The sequence below is a fragment of the Mixophyes fleayi genome, chromosome 8 (assembly GCF_038048845.1).
Source record: "Mixophyes fleayi isolate aMixFle1 chromosome 8, aMixFle1.hap1, whole genome shotgun sequence".
NCBI classification, from domain to species: Eukaryota; Metazoa; Chordata; class Amphibia; order Anura; family Limnodynastidae; genus Mixophyes; species Mixophyes fleayi.
Window position 1 is genome coordinate 127,505,278 of NC_134409.1, and position 14,104 is coordinate 127,519,381.

At 38.3% G+C, this 14,104-nt stretch overlaps 1 protein-coding gene across 8 annotated transcripts in view; it reads right to left on the minus strand.

Annotated features, from left to right (window-relative positions):
• FOXP1 (forkhead box P1) overlaps positions 1–13,557 on the minus strand; it is a 508,980-nt gene extending 495,423 nt beyond the window's left edge. For 4 of the 8 annotated variants that reach the window (XM_075183442.1, XM_075183445.1, XM_075183440.1 and 1 more), the window contains exons 1-2: positions 13,308–13,557; positions 10,924–11,002 (exon numbers count right to left, since the gene is read on the minus strand). The gene's annotated coding sequence lies outside the window, so the exon portion shown is untranslated. The remainder of the gene's footprint in view (positions 1–10,923; positions 11,003–13,307) is intronic. The other 4 variants (XM_075183447.1, XM_075183446.1, XM_075183449.1 and 1 more) reach the window with 3 other exon arrangements.
• Between the last annotated feature and the right edge of the window lie 547 nt (positions 13,558–14,104).

Sequence of the window (14,104 nt, forward strand, 5' to 3'; positions counted from 1 at the left end):
ATTGGGCACACAAGGCCCAATCACTCCACGTGGCCTAAGCAACGGGATCAGTTTTCAATTGGATCATCCCTGTGGACGGCAAAATTGAACCAAAACAAACGTTTGGCATCTGGGCTGAGCAGCAAGATTGCATACGAGTTAGTCTGGTCAACTCATACACGTGAAGTCAGTATTTTGGGGACAGTGTTTGTAATCCCATATCATGCCTATTTGCCAATATCGAACAAACAAACATGGTATGGTTTCTCACACAAACTGAAACAACTGGATGCAACACTTTCACTAATAAAAGTATAGCACACAAGGGCAGGTATCTGGTGAGTGATCCCACAAAAGTAGTTAGTGCCCATTAAAACTGCATTGATGGTACCTTGCTGCAAACCGCAAAGTTCAAATCATTTCAGGGAAGGCCAATACAAAACACCCCTGTGTTTGTGTGGATTTCCTCCAGGTGCTGCGGTTTCCTCCCACACTCCAAAAACATACTGGTAAGTTAATTGGCTGCTATCAAAATTGACCCTAGTCTCTCCCACTCTGTGTGTGTGTGTGTGTGTGTGTGGCTTTATTAGGGAATTTAGATTGTAATCTCCAACAGGGCAGGGACTGATGTGAATGAGTTCTCTGTACATCGCTGCGGCATTAGTGGCGCTATATAAATAAATGGTGATGATGAATATCCTATACAGAGAAAGTGCGGTATTCCACCATCCTGCTATGTTTAAAAGCGATTGTACCTCTTTATTAAAAAAGCAGATTCTTAAACACGTTAGATAAAATGACAAATAAAATAACTAGGCGATACAAAACAAGTCTTGTGTTCTCAACTACACATATAACAGCAAATTCTATTAAATATTACATGACATTAGAGATGAATTTGCTGCACGCTGAAGGATAAATGCCTTTAAGGTCTTATCTTCTCTTGTATTTTGATTGTTGTCAGTACAATTTTTATCCCCTGATACAAGATGAAAATAATGTTTATTTCTGCATTTTGATTACAGTGTATCTCAATTAGACGCAGCAGATTTTTTTTCACACATCCCACTAACGCTGCAGCATGTCCTTTAATCTGCGCTAATATACTTTGGCACCCTCGGCTTCCCTTACCTCAAATAAGCGGCAGAACTTGTCCAGTCGCATAACGTTGCGGCGAGTTTTCTCGGCTGCCTAGGGAAATGTGACGGCTTCACTTCAGTGATGTGTTAATATGCTGGGATGACTAATTAATGAATAAACAACTAAAAAAAAAATAAAAGCAGAAAGAGGAAACACTGAGAAAGGCCCAGGGATAAATAGTTTGAAACTAATAATTAGCAACAGCAGACAGAAAAGTAAAAACACAAAACACTCAAGAAAAATGGAAGTAATTAGACTAACAAAGTCTACTGTCTACATGTCGCCCATCAATTCACAGCTCAATAGAAAGGTTTATTCAAGCATAAAAATAGCAAAAAAAAACAACAAACAACAAACATCTTTTCTTGCATTAGAAATTATATTGCAGACCTCTTGGTATAAAATTTACCAAAGGATATTTTAGCAACACAGCAAGTGAAATGGTACCTTTCACTCACATCTCTATATAAATACATGCTGAGAAAGATTGTTTCTCTATAGGGCGTTGGATGTGGCCCTCTGTTACTCTTGGGACCAAACAATAAATGGAGTATAAGGAGATAAAAGAGTAAAGGGCTAGTGAACATTAAACACAAGTTGTTGAAAAATGAAACAAAACAAACAAACAAACCACAATTAACATATGTTAAGTATCACAAAGGTGTATGTAGAATTTCCTTAGCAGAAACAGATTTAAAGCAAATGTCCAAATTTGAGTATATTATATTACCCAAATTATACTTAATAGAAAATTGGCGGTAACCGTCTTAAATTAAACTGAAATGTACTGATTAAATTACTTTATTAACAGAATTCAATATCTTTTTTATACACTACATCACTTGTACAAATTTTAACAAATGAGTATAATGAATGAATAGCTATATTATCAATCAATCATGATGGTCCCCACAAGATGCGCTGATATATGTGGCTGCAAATAACTGTCACAGTTTCCAGACCACCCAGCAGGTCACAAGTTCCAGGTCACCCATCGGGTGCAGAGGGAGAGTTCACTAATTGTCACAGTTTCCAGAGCAGCCAGCAGGTGCACAGGTGTATTGCCAACTGTCACATTTTCCAGAGAACAATGGTAATGCATTGTCATAAATGGCGGGCCGACGTTTTGCGAAATAACTCCGAAGTGATGTAACCGATTACAACACCAATATTTTTCTGCAAACCTACAGACCTTTAATTCGGTATATGATGTGCCCCGCTCAGACAATGGCATCATAGTAATAAATCACTCATAAAAGTCGTACTTTTGCTATTGATATATTGATAGAACAAGAGGCGCAATTCATGGGGCATCCTTTATCGTCAACACTGGTTTTCAAAACAGCTGCCTCGCTAGGTGGCAGCACCTGAATGGATGGCATCTGCAGCATCCGTCCAACCAGGTGCTGTCAGGACCTAATTATTCAGGGAACAACTTGTGATGGTCGTAACAAAAAGTATTTCAGTAGGAGCTATAATGCAGCAATATAGCAGCAACAGATTAGGATCCAAGAGATTATTATTTTACTACCAAGCGGTAACCATAGTCAGGCATGACCACTCATGCTGATCATTCTTCAGAGTCCTTGCAGTGGGTCCTAGCTGTAGAAGGTTATAGTTAGAGCAACCTGGGATCTCTGTCACATGCTATATGGTTATTGTCTTCTAGTAAAATAATTTACTCTGCAAGGTGGAAGAGAAAAAGAAAAATCAAAGAAATAAAAGACCCTGTTAACATGTTGTCACAATGAAACAAACTGTTGTTTAGACACTTCTGAATCTATGGTACTTATTCATCGCATTGGCATTCATTTGAAACCGAAAAGGACTCAAGCTGTATTATTCTACAATCATTAGAAACCATTGTTACTGTAATAGGGTGTAAATATATAAAGAGCCAAATCCGATTTGAAGACACATAATAATGAATACATATCTATCATGCATAGGCTACACCCACTTATTAGAGAGGCAGAACAAGGCAGGAAAGGGTCAGACTAGTGTAACCAAGTACAGTAAAGGCATCCCACTCAGTTTACGTACTATGTAGGGCGTGGAAGCAGGCACAGATATAAGTTGCACTTACATTCCCCCTGTTGTCATTAGCACGGATCCTATCCTGCCATTAAAATTAATAAATTGGAACAAAACAACAACAAAAAAAAAGTGTGGGGTCCCCGAAAATATGAGGTGGAACTGGCACACAAGTCTTGCTGATACATTTAGTGCACTAAGAAAATGGTCAAAAAGGACATACACACACACCATGCAAAAGAAACATTTAATCTAAATAAAGACACCCCATACAATGCTCCTTAACTATATTATTTCCTCGCCTAACGCCAGGGTGGCAGACTGGCATCTTCTGGACCTCTGGCAGGCATTCCGGTGATTAAAGTAAAAAACCCTTATTGGACGCCAACTAACTTGCTCAGACACGATAACGAGTAAAAACGGGCATTGCATTCATATATATAAGATGAGAAATTCCCACACCCTGACTTCAGGCCTGATATCATAGTATTCCAGGGAACAAAAAGCATGGAGTCTCCCCGAAAATTAGGATATCAGCACTGAAGCCAAGGCGTGACAATTTTCTATATGGAAAAGGAAAAAGCACAGAATTTGCATATTATGCAGACTCTAAACATACCTGCGACTCTGTATACTACACAAATTGCAAACTTTCAAATATAACTGTTATCTTTTGGGATCTAAATTGAAATATTGGAAATGGAATTTACCCTTAACTTTCCCTCCCCCTTTCCCCAGATAAGACATCTGGGGGTAAATGTATCAAGCTGAGAATTTTCCGGCGGGTTTGAAAAGTGGAGATGTTGCCTATAGCAACCAATCAGATTCTAGCTATCATTTTGTAGAATGTACTAAATAAATGATAGCTAGAATCTGATTGTTTTTTCAAACCCACCAGAAAACTCTCAGCTTGATACATTTACCCCCTGGTGCCCATACAGAAATAGCCACCGCCATGTATCTTTAAATCTGCTGAACATCTATATAAAAGCAACTTTAAATGTAGGTATTGTAGTCCTTAATGGCTAGTGTATACTGATGGACTTTAGTTTGTATTTGAGTCACATAAAGAGAGACACAACTACACCGAGAGACACTTACTAAAATGTATTTATAGGTGCTCTTTTATTCTCAAACACCAACACTTCCTGGATGATAATAAATAGTATTTTAGTTGTAGAGTGTATGATAGGTATTAAAGGTCAAGAGAGTGCACAATCTGTAACTCAATGTTCTGCTACACAGGGGTTAAGTTGTAGTCTGTATGGTATTATTTTCGGTCTTCCCCTCTTACTTTGTCTGGCTTATAAAGAAGATACAATGTTTCACCCATCCCATGGATACATTTCCTTCCTCCTTCCTAGCACCTGCCATAACACGATTACCAGAATCGCTCCACAGATGTTGCATAATCCTACGTTTGAATTAATAGCTCATAGGACGTTACTGAGGAGGCTTCAGCCCTTCCAATGACACAACATTACAATTAAGAAATCTATATTACCGGCAAGCCCAGCCCAACTTACAGATTTATTTTTTTGACAATAGCAGGAGAAAAAAATATTGTAAGACACACAAAATAAATCTTTTCCACGCTATAAACATCTTCTTTAATGAGAAGTTTATATAGATTACAGGTAGTGTATACAAAAATGAAAATGTTATTGTGGATTTTGTTTTAAACAAATCATAGAAAGAAGTCACACAAACTGAGAAATAACCTTCACAGTTTTAAAAACATAAATAATGATAATAATAATATTATTAATAATTATTATTAATAATAATAAATAACAACAACAAATGCAAAAATAAATAAAAAAATTGTGCAATTCCCCCACATGGCGGCTGTTGCTTGGGGTATCTATATTATATTTCCCTGATAAGCGTAGATACAACGCAGTTATATTTGCAGCACAACCTGCAAAATAAGGAATATTTAACTAAAGTCGTGATACATGACTTATGTTCCGGTGATTAGATAACATCTGAGCGCTATTTGTCAAGGTTGAGGATGCACAAAACACAAAGTTATTTTGGGAAATTCAGACAGATTTTTCATCCATTCCATTTCAGCCAAAGATTTAGGGTTCAACCAACTATGGCTGAAAACTCAGATTTCCCTGCGACCTCATTGTGCAGGCCAGATTTGCCCCTTTTTTGCCTTTTTCGAAACCTTAAAATAAGATGTACTATTAAAACCATTCCCTCTTAACGTTAATATGTAAATTAGAGCTAATTTACTCCGGAACAAAGCCAAAGCTTTTTTTTTTTTTTAAAAAGGGTCTGGGATTCACAGAATTCTTTAATATATGGATTCCCCTGTCTTGGGGTCAACAGGGGTAGTTCCTAGCAGGCTTTCCACTTGCTCTGTTAAAATATAGCTTTGTTTTCAGTGGTAGAATACAGAACAAAAGTGTTTTATAAATTGACATTTATAGGACCTGCGATATTAATTTAAGAACTTAATTTATCTACCTTTGTATACTAATTGTCCAAATTTTATAAAAGGGAATGGCAATATGTAGTTAGTCCGGCAGATAACACTGGGCAATTTGAGAATGTGTATAATAATAATATATACATATATATATATATATATATATATATATATATATATATAAAACACCGGTAAAATTTATTGTAACTCATGGCTTTCCTTTATAAAAACATCAGAAATATACACGTTATGATCGGATATGGCATGTAACAATTAGGATGGTATACCTGTGATGCAGAGAGGAGAATGTGAAAAAGTCACAGAAGAAAGTCATTGACCCTACAAGAGGCCACAGGCTAGGTGTCGTCTAAACTGGGCAATCTTCAATTAACAGCGTTAAAAACAGAACTTCTTAGGAAGAGTCCAATGTGCAGGGTTGCACAAGTCTCAATTGCAACCATTCTGGACTCGTACACACGAGTCCTTATCATGCACGTTGGAATAGGGATCACTGCTCTCTAGATATAACATGACCACAGTGAACACACATGTAAATGCTACATACAAGAAGGAACTGGCTTGCACTTTCTTCTTCCAAACTTGGTCTGTCCCTGTTCTGCGTGATCTCTGCGTGTGCGTACACCAATAATCCCTATTATAAGCTGTCGTTATTGAATGTTGGATTGCACCTAAGAGCGATGGACCTAACATACATGCAATGTGCCCATGCCTCTATCCTTAAAGGGAATTTTATATTATATTTTAACTTTAAACTCATCTCCAGATCAACACGTTTATATAAAACATAGGTCATTAATTGTTTATATTTATATAATACAACACAGCAGAAGTTGTGACTTTCTTTCTTTCTTTCCTATTAGCAATGAAATAATGTTGTCACTACTCGCAATTAAAAATAGAATTGAGGAGTATTACCAGCAATACTTGCAATTAAACAAATAGCTTGATTTAGATTTGAACCCCAGGGCATTTGCGTGTCATAACTTTGCCTATCACGCAAAATTTGTCGCACTGCGCATATGAGCAACTAGTTTCAGTATTTTGATCTGCGCGTATCCAAAACTTGCAGCCCCTTTGCGCTTGGAGAGGCAGATCAGTGGGCGTTCACGTACAAGTGCGGGACAAAAAAGGCGTGGCTATGCTAACCACACCCCCTGAGCTGCGCACATAATTAGGTTAGAGTGGTGTGAGAAATGTGTGTTTTGTGGGCATATTTTCTGCGCCTACACAAAGCAGGGGTAAGCTCTAAGCTTGCAATGCCAACACTTACTTGCGCTCTAATTACATCTATATTTAGAATAGAGATGTACCAAAGCATTGTGTAACGCTTAATACAGGCGGACCTGTTTAAATTGTGTCCATGGATATTTGTGCAACTCTAAACCACCCACATAAATTAAAGCAAACCAGTCATATAATTAACGATTATTCACAAATTATTACTAAAATAAGTAGTGTGGATAGGGTAACAATCTGCTGCAGCTTATATTGTTCTGTCGGGAGAGTGGTAATACCAAGAGTAGAGTTAATTAATTGATGTAAAAAGCTTGTGCTACATCAACAAATTAATTGAGCCCTGATTAATGCAGTTAATGTGGATGTACACAAAATCGGTCAGGTTCATTTTAATGCAATAAGACGTTGGAGTCATGTGCAATGTATTAAATGACAGCGCAGACAGTTTTGTATCTTGATGAGGGGGATGATGGTGATGAGGATGATGATGATGGTATGGGCAGCATGATGGCTCAGTGGTTAGCACTTCTGCCTCACAGCACTGGGGTCATGAGTTCAATTCCCGACCATGGACTTATCTTTGTGGAGTTTGTATGTTCTCCCCGTGTTTGCGTGGGTTTTCTCCAGGTGCTCCGGTTTCCTCCCACACTCCAAAAACATAATGGTAAGTTAATTGGCTGCGTGTCTCTCTCTGTCTGTGTATGTATGTTAGGGAATTTAGACTGTAAGCTCCAATGGGGCAGGGACTGATGTGAATGAGTTCTCTGTACAGCGCTACGGAATCAGTGGCGCTATATAGATAAATGATGATGATGGTACTCTTTGGTGACTTGCAATATATTATATTTTATACTACTCGGTAAATCATTACTAGTTACTGTATTGCAGAGTGTTCTCTTTATATCACACTGGTTGTGCACAGCAGCACTCCCCCACTGAGCTAACAATCTAGTTTTAGGTTGCCTAGCCCACACTGAGCCATGTAACTTGTCCAAAGAGCCAACACTGGGATTTGGGGTCAAAGCATATTTACTTGTGTCAGTGTTATACAGCCGGCAACCTTAACCTCCCACAGTTCTCTCTTACCCCTTATCTATAAGCCAGACGTGTTAAAGAGCTTAATAGTTATAATCCAATGTGTCATAAAATACCCTGTTTTATAACAAAATAATGTGTCTCTTGCCACAGGTAAAGACATTGCTCTCTCTTTTAAACACACCATCACTTACCATCATTCTCTGCGCAAAAGTCAATACAAATGTATTAGAATCTATTATATATCACCCTCTTTCTAAAGCCACACAGATTTGGCCTCTGCTATAAACTGATAGTAAGCACCAAGTAGCTCTGTAATTTAACAGTGTCGAGTATGAAGCACAGGATGCCCTACACACAGCAAGAAAATACTGTACAGTGTTAATTTATCTTTAAATCACATTATTCACTTTGCCAGCAGTTTACAGCTTCCTACTGCCTGGACTGGATTAAAACGGAATAAAGGGGTCGAATGGGGTTTTCGCAGAACACTTTCACGCCTTATAAAGACATAAAAAAAAAATTGTTTGGGTAAATCCTTTTTCTGTTTTACACTATACCTTTCAAATTCAGGGCAGCACGACGGAGGGAAGGAAAAAAAAAAAAAGAACCAACATCTGTTGGATTCTTTTTTCATAAAGTACCAGCTTGGAATTTTGTTTCCTTTGGATAGGGAAGGGGGAGCTGCTTAACTTATGTATGACGGAAGAGAGCGTCTAGTGAAATGCGATGGGTCCGCTTTCCGCTCGGTGTCTGACATAGCAGCCAGCAAACTGCAATGCTTTGCAGAAACACTGAAGAGTTTAAATGACTTTACGCTCTTCTCTTAATTCACTGTCCGGTGAATTATGCATTAAACACTAAAATAAATTGAAATGTTATCTCTTCTGACATTATTTCACGCACCCCCGTATAATTTTTACACTTTAATTACTAGACGCATTGCAATTGAAGAAACGGAGCAGAAATAGTACTGTATGGTCAAAATAAAAAACGTATCGAGCAAGAAGGTTGGTCCAACTTATGAACAGAAAATGAGTAATAAATGTTATACAGGGATAGCAAGCCAATAAACTAAGCTAAATCCCTGCACTCTTCTCAAGCCCTGGAAAATCAGTCCCTTGAAGGTACAGTAAAATCTCCGTAATTTAAGATTATTACAAAAGAGCAAAGGGCAGGAGAGGCTTTTTAGAACCCTCATCTCGACACTTAACGTTCTTCATGACGGGGGTTAAATGAGTTTCTCCAGCGCAAGTACTTAAAGTAGCTTATACCATAAACAAAATCTATGGCATGGCTTGACAGCACCTAATATATTTCAAGCATGTTTAAGTTAAACTATAAAAGTTTAAAGTATATAGGGTGCTGCTTTCACGCCCCGAAAATAAAACAACAGAGACAGACAAAGACACATTGGGGTATATTTACTAAACTGCGGGTTTGAAAAAGTGGAGATGTTGCCTATAGCAACCAATCAGATTCTGGTTATCATTTATTTAGTACATTCTACAAAATGACAGCTAGAAACTGATTGGTTGCTATAGGCAACATCTCCACTTTTTTAAACCCACAGTTTAGTAAATATATCCCCTGGACTTGTAGGGCTATGTCTCTATAAGGTTATACTTGCAAATAAAATGTGCATTATTATATATACAACCATATAGGTCATCATTTGGGAATTTACAGGTCTTAAAACATATGCAAAAAAAATAAATAATTATATGGCAGATATTAAAGTATATGTGGTGTTCTAAAATACAATAGCAAATATAATTTCTAAGCTAGGGAAGCTGTCATCACGGATGTACTTACATTCAATAATGCATACAGGTTTATTTTGTTTTTCAAATGCATATTATTGCAGACAATATTGGCAATACAATGTGGAGCCCAAAATCTAACAAATGGTTCAAGGGTATAATGGAAACATTACATATTCAGTTATCCATAGGTTCCGGATTTAAAAAAAACATTTTAACAACACATTTAATTCTCCAGTGAGCAATTTGATTTCTTTTAATTTTTTTATGCTTAACAAATCAAATATGATAATTGCAGAGCTCTGAGCAATTAAGACAGTGGGTTTGAAGAGAATAATAAAAATATATAAAAAAAAAAAAAAAAAGACTATTTCAGTAATTGCCAAAAACTTTGTATAAAGAAAAAAGCACAACTTCTTAATAAAAGATAAATTGTAAATAATGTTATAAAATGTACATGGCCAATTTTCTGTGGATTTTTCGTCGTACTCAAACACTAAGTTGTTCTAGAGCTTTGTTTTGTCTCTTGAAGCAAACAAGTTGGGAAGTGTCTCACAGTCCTTCCAGCTGATCACCAAATTGATCTTTAGGATAAACTATGAACTGCTTGAAAGCGCCGATTTTACTAATATCAGTTTGTCTGAAGAGCTAACACCCCTGTTTAATAACTCTATAAAACTGTGCTTAGAATTCTGCACCTCTGGTTTGACAACAAAGACTAGCGTTTGTAATAGTCCATTTCTGCATAAGTGAACTTGTAGGCTTGCTAACCCAGAGCCGGCAGCCAGCCTATACTTGACAACAGCTCAGTGGAAGCTGTGTTTGATCACCATTGCACTCCTTAATCTAGGTTGTCAAGGTTCACTTGTTGAAGGCTGTTTACTTATCCCCCCCCCCCCTCACTCCCCAACAAAAAAAAAAAATTTTTTTTTTTTTTCTCTCTCTCTCACTCAGACAATGACTAATCCGGAGACTACAGCAAAAAAAAAAGAGAATGCTTCAACAGCAATATATTAAACACACACAATACTTCTCTTTTGTGTCTTGCTTGGCATCTCGCACATTTTAGGGAACTGAGTTTTTACTTTTGCCAAAAAGTCACACTTAAAAATGTAACAGGCGTAAACGCAACAGACATTGTACTGTACTTTAAAAATAATGTATAATTATACACATCTATATAAATACATGCAGTGGTTATATATATATATATATATATATATATATATATACACATATACAAATTGTACAAACACATAGGTTATGAATACACACCTGGTTGAATCCTGCTTTCCTTGATTTCAAAAACTAAATTCTTGATTCAATTTTCCTTTCCATCATTTATAATCGGAGCCTGGGAGACAAAATACACTATCACTCAGGGTACATTATCACATGGAAACAGACAAGTTTGTCTATCACAACAGCGCGTATAATACGGCTAACCAGATGTCAGTGCATACCTTTATATGAAAGGTAAATTGCAAGCCATCTGTACTTTACAGATCTGACATATACTGAACCCAAAATACAACATCAGTATATAAACTATTGCAGAAAACACTAAGCACACCATTTAACTCTCTAAACTTTATAGCTACAGCAAAATTCTATTAAAAGCAACAAAATAACACAACTATTTCATATATGCATTTGCAAAACTTAAACCTGCAAGACTGTCATAAAATGACAAATTAGTATATTCATTTTTATTTTAGTATTCGGCTCATTTTATTCTCTGCTTTCAGAGATTTTTTTTAAGAAACTAGATTTGTGCGTCCTTATTAGATTTATATTAAAAAAAAAAAAAAAAGGATCATGTCAGATGGTTCAAAGCCTCAGCGTTAATAATTTATAATCATCTTACAGATGGTATTTGTAGAAAAAGCTTTGCAAATTATTATACTAGCAATTACAAGGGAAGGAAGGCTGTCAACTTTCACTGGCATTTGGAATAAACTTTGCTGGGGATTTTTTTTTTAGATATGTATGTTATTTTAGGCAATAATTTCTCTGCTTTTTTTTTCCCACATTATCCTTCTGCAATGTGTTTAGAAAACCTGTCTGATCTTGCCTTAGCATGCACAAATAAAGAATGAAATGGATGCAATGAATAAGAGCATGTGCACGATTTGATTTCTCATAGAACATTTTTATTTTCCTATTTCTTTATACATCAGTGTCAAATCATTTTGCAATAGTCACACATCATAATCACATGGATTAACAATCAGCGTTAGGTATAAAATAAGATAATAGACTGGTGAGAGAGCTATGAATAGGAGCCTACTCGAGATGGCAGGAGTGGGTGAGATAAGTTTTCAAGCAAAACTGTGTGGCTTGGAATAAAGGTATCTTTGCACTGAATTGAATGACTTCCCAGTCAGTGATTTTAATAAAACTATGGGTGGTTCGCAAGAACCTGACCTGTCCTAATCAGGACTAGTTGGTGTCTCAGGAAATCTTGGAGACTGCCTGGTCCTGAAACTTTACCCAAATATAAAGGGACCAGCTACAATGACAAGCATCCTCCAGCAAATATTATACATGCAACTAGCACCCCACAAGTGTCAGCCCCCTACAGTACTTAGCTCTAAAAAGGATCATACCCATTGGAATAGTTTTTTTATTTTAACTGCTGCTGACAAGATCCGTGGGATAAAGTGAACCACAATCCCTAAAAGAAACAATACGTGCATTGATTTTACCCTGAGAAGAATATTAACCTGGAGTTGCCCCAGCATCACTGACCTTCAGCAACAGTACAGAGGCAAGACCAATATGGGTAAGTCCGGGGGCAGCAGCAGAGAGTGCCCTGGACTCCGTTTTGCCACTAGTGGGGGTGATAAAAGTGCTTGGAAGTCTTCAATATCCCAGGAAAATAGTTAACTGCAAGAACCCCTAGTTGTAGAGTACACCAGCAAAAGTGTTAAAGTTGCTGTAGGGTTCAACAAAACTTGGGCACTTATAGGGGCAACTAGCTGCACAATACTTCAGTAACAGGTATCTAGAGGAGTAACTAGAAAAGCAGGAACAGGGGATATAGATGAGCAACTATTTGCAGAACAGGTCAATGGCAAAGTTACTGGAGTACAAATAGTTGTACAATAAATTAACAGTGAGTTTGCAGAATTCTCTGAGGACAAGGGGGCAATAGAGGCAATTGCAGTCAGCTTCGTTGCCCAGGCTACTCCTTGTAGACTAAGTTATTGACACAAAGCAACAGTACCGGGGAAGAGTTAATCTCCCAGCACTAACACTTGTAAAGAACTGACAAATAGTTGCAGAACAGCCAACATAAGTCAGCGGAGAGTCGGTTAAGTAAAGTTTTGCTGCAACTAGTTAAGTGGAGTCAACTAGTTGGAGAACACTCCGGTATCAGAGTAGCCATGGGAACAAGCCACAGCGAAGTGATAAAAGTACTTTAGAGGGGCAGTAAGGTTGGCACACCCAGAGCATGGCATCTGTCAGCCCCGTCTTGCATTACACACTTTCCCTGAGAAGAGGATATGAGGAGGGGGCAGAGGAAAGGGAGAGAGAAGAGAAAAAAAAGTACTTGCAGAAGAAAGTGAGGAAATGCAAAAATAAAAAAGGACAATAAACAATGGTACAGGCAAGAAGAGCCTGCAAAGTGCAGCCAGAGCCACCCAAACACTCACCCGCAGCGGCAGCAGCGCTCTCCCGGCACCAGACACCCTGTAATTGAAGTGCTTTCATTTATTATTCCTTTGCTTTAAATGCACATGCGATCCCGGCCAGCAAGTACAGCATGCAACAGCCACACAATAAATAACAATAGATTACTCCGCTCAGGGTCTGGCTTCTTTTTTTTTTTTTTTTGCAGGACGCACTCCCGTGCGCTCAGATGGCTGGAGCGCACCGGGTCCCCCCCTCTCTCCAAAGCGCACCGCGGGCGCAGCTGGGGCGCTTTCTGTGCGTCCTCCCCCGTCTCCACTCCCCCCTGGCTCTCTTTCTCCCCCCTCTGGCACTGTTTGTTGTTGTTTATGTCCTCTCCCCCCACTCCTCCTTTCTCTACGGCTTCGCTCTTTTCCCTGCCTCTTGTCCCAGGCACTATTTTTCTCTTCTTCCACTTTGCAAGTGATGCCCACGCTGGACCGGCGGATTTAGATGTTGTTATTTTTTGCTGTGGTGAGTCCCTGACGTCACATCCACCTGCTGGGTAAACAAGACAGAGCAGCAGAGAGGGAGAGAGAGAGAACATGCAGGGGGGGGGGAGGCACAAAAAAGAAGGAGATTGGAGAAGAAGAAAAGGGGGGGGGGGGGAGTGTGGTTTTGGACAGAAAAATAGGAGGTAAGGAGGAGTGCTTTACTCTAGACTGGCAGGGGAAACTAGGATTGTTGCTGGGGACATGGCTTGTGCTCGTTAATGGAACTCAGGGTCTAGTGTGTGCACTGGGAGATATTGCTGTAGCTTACAAACCTAGACTAAGCCCAG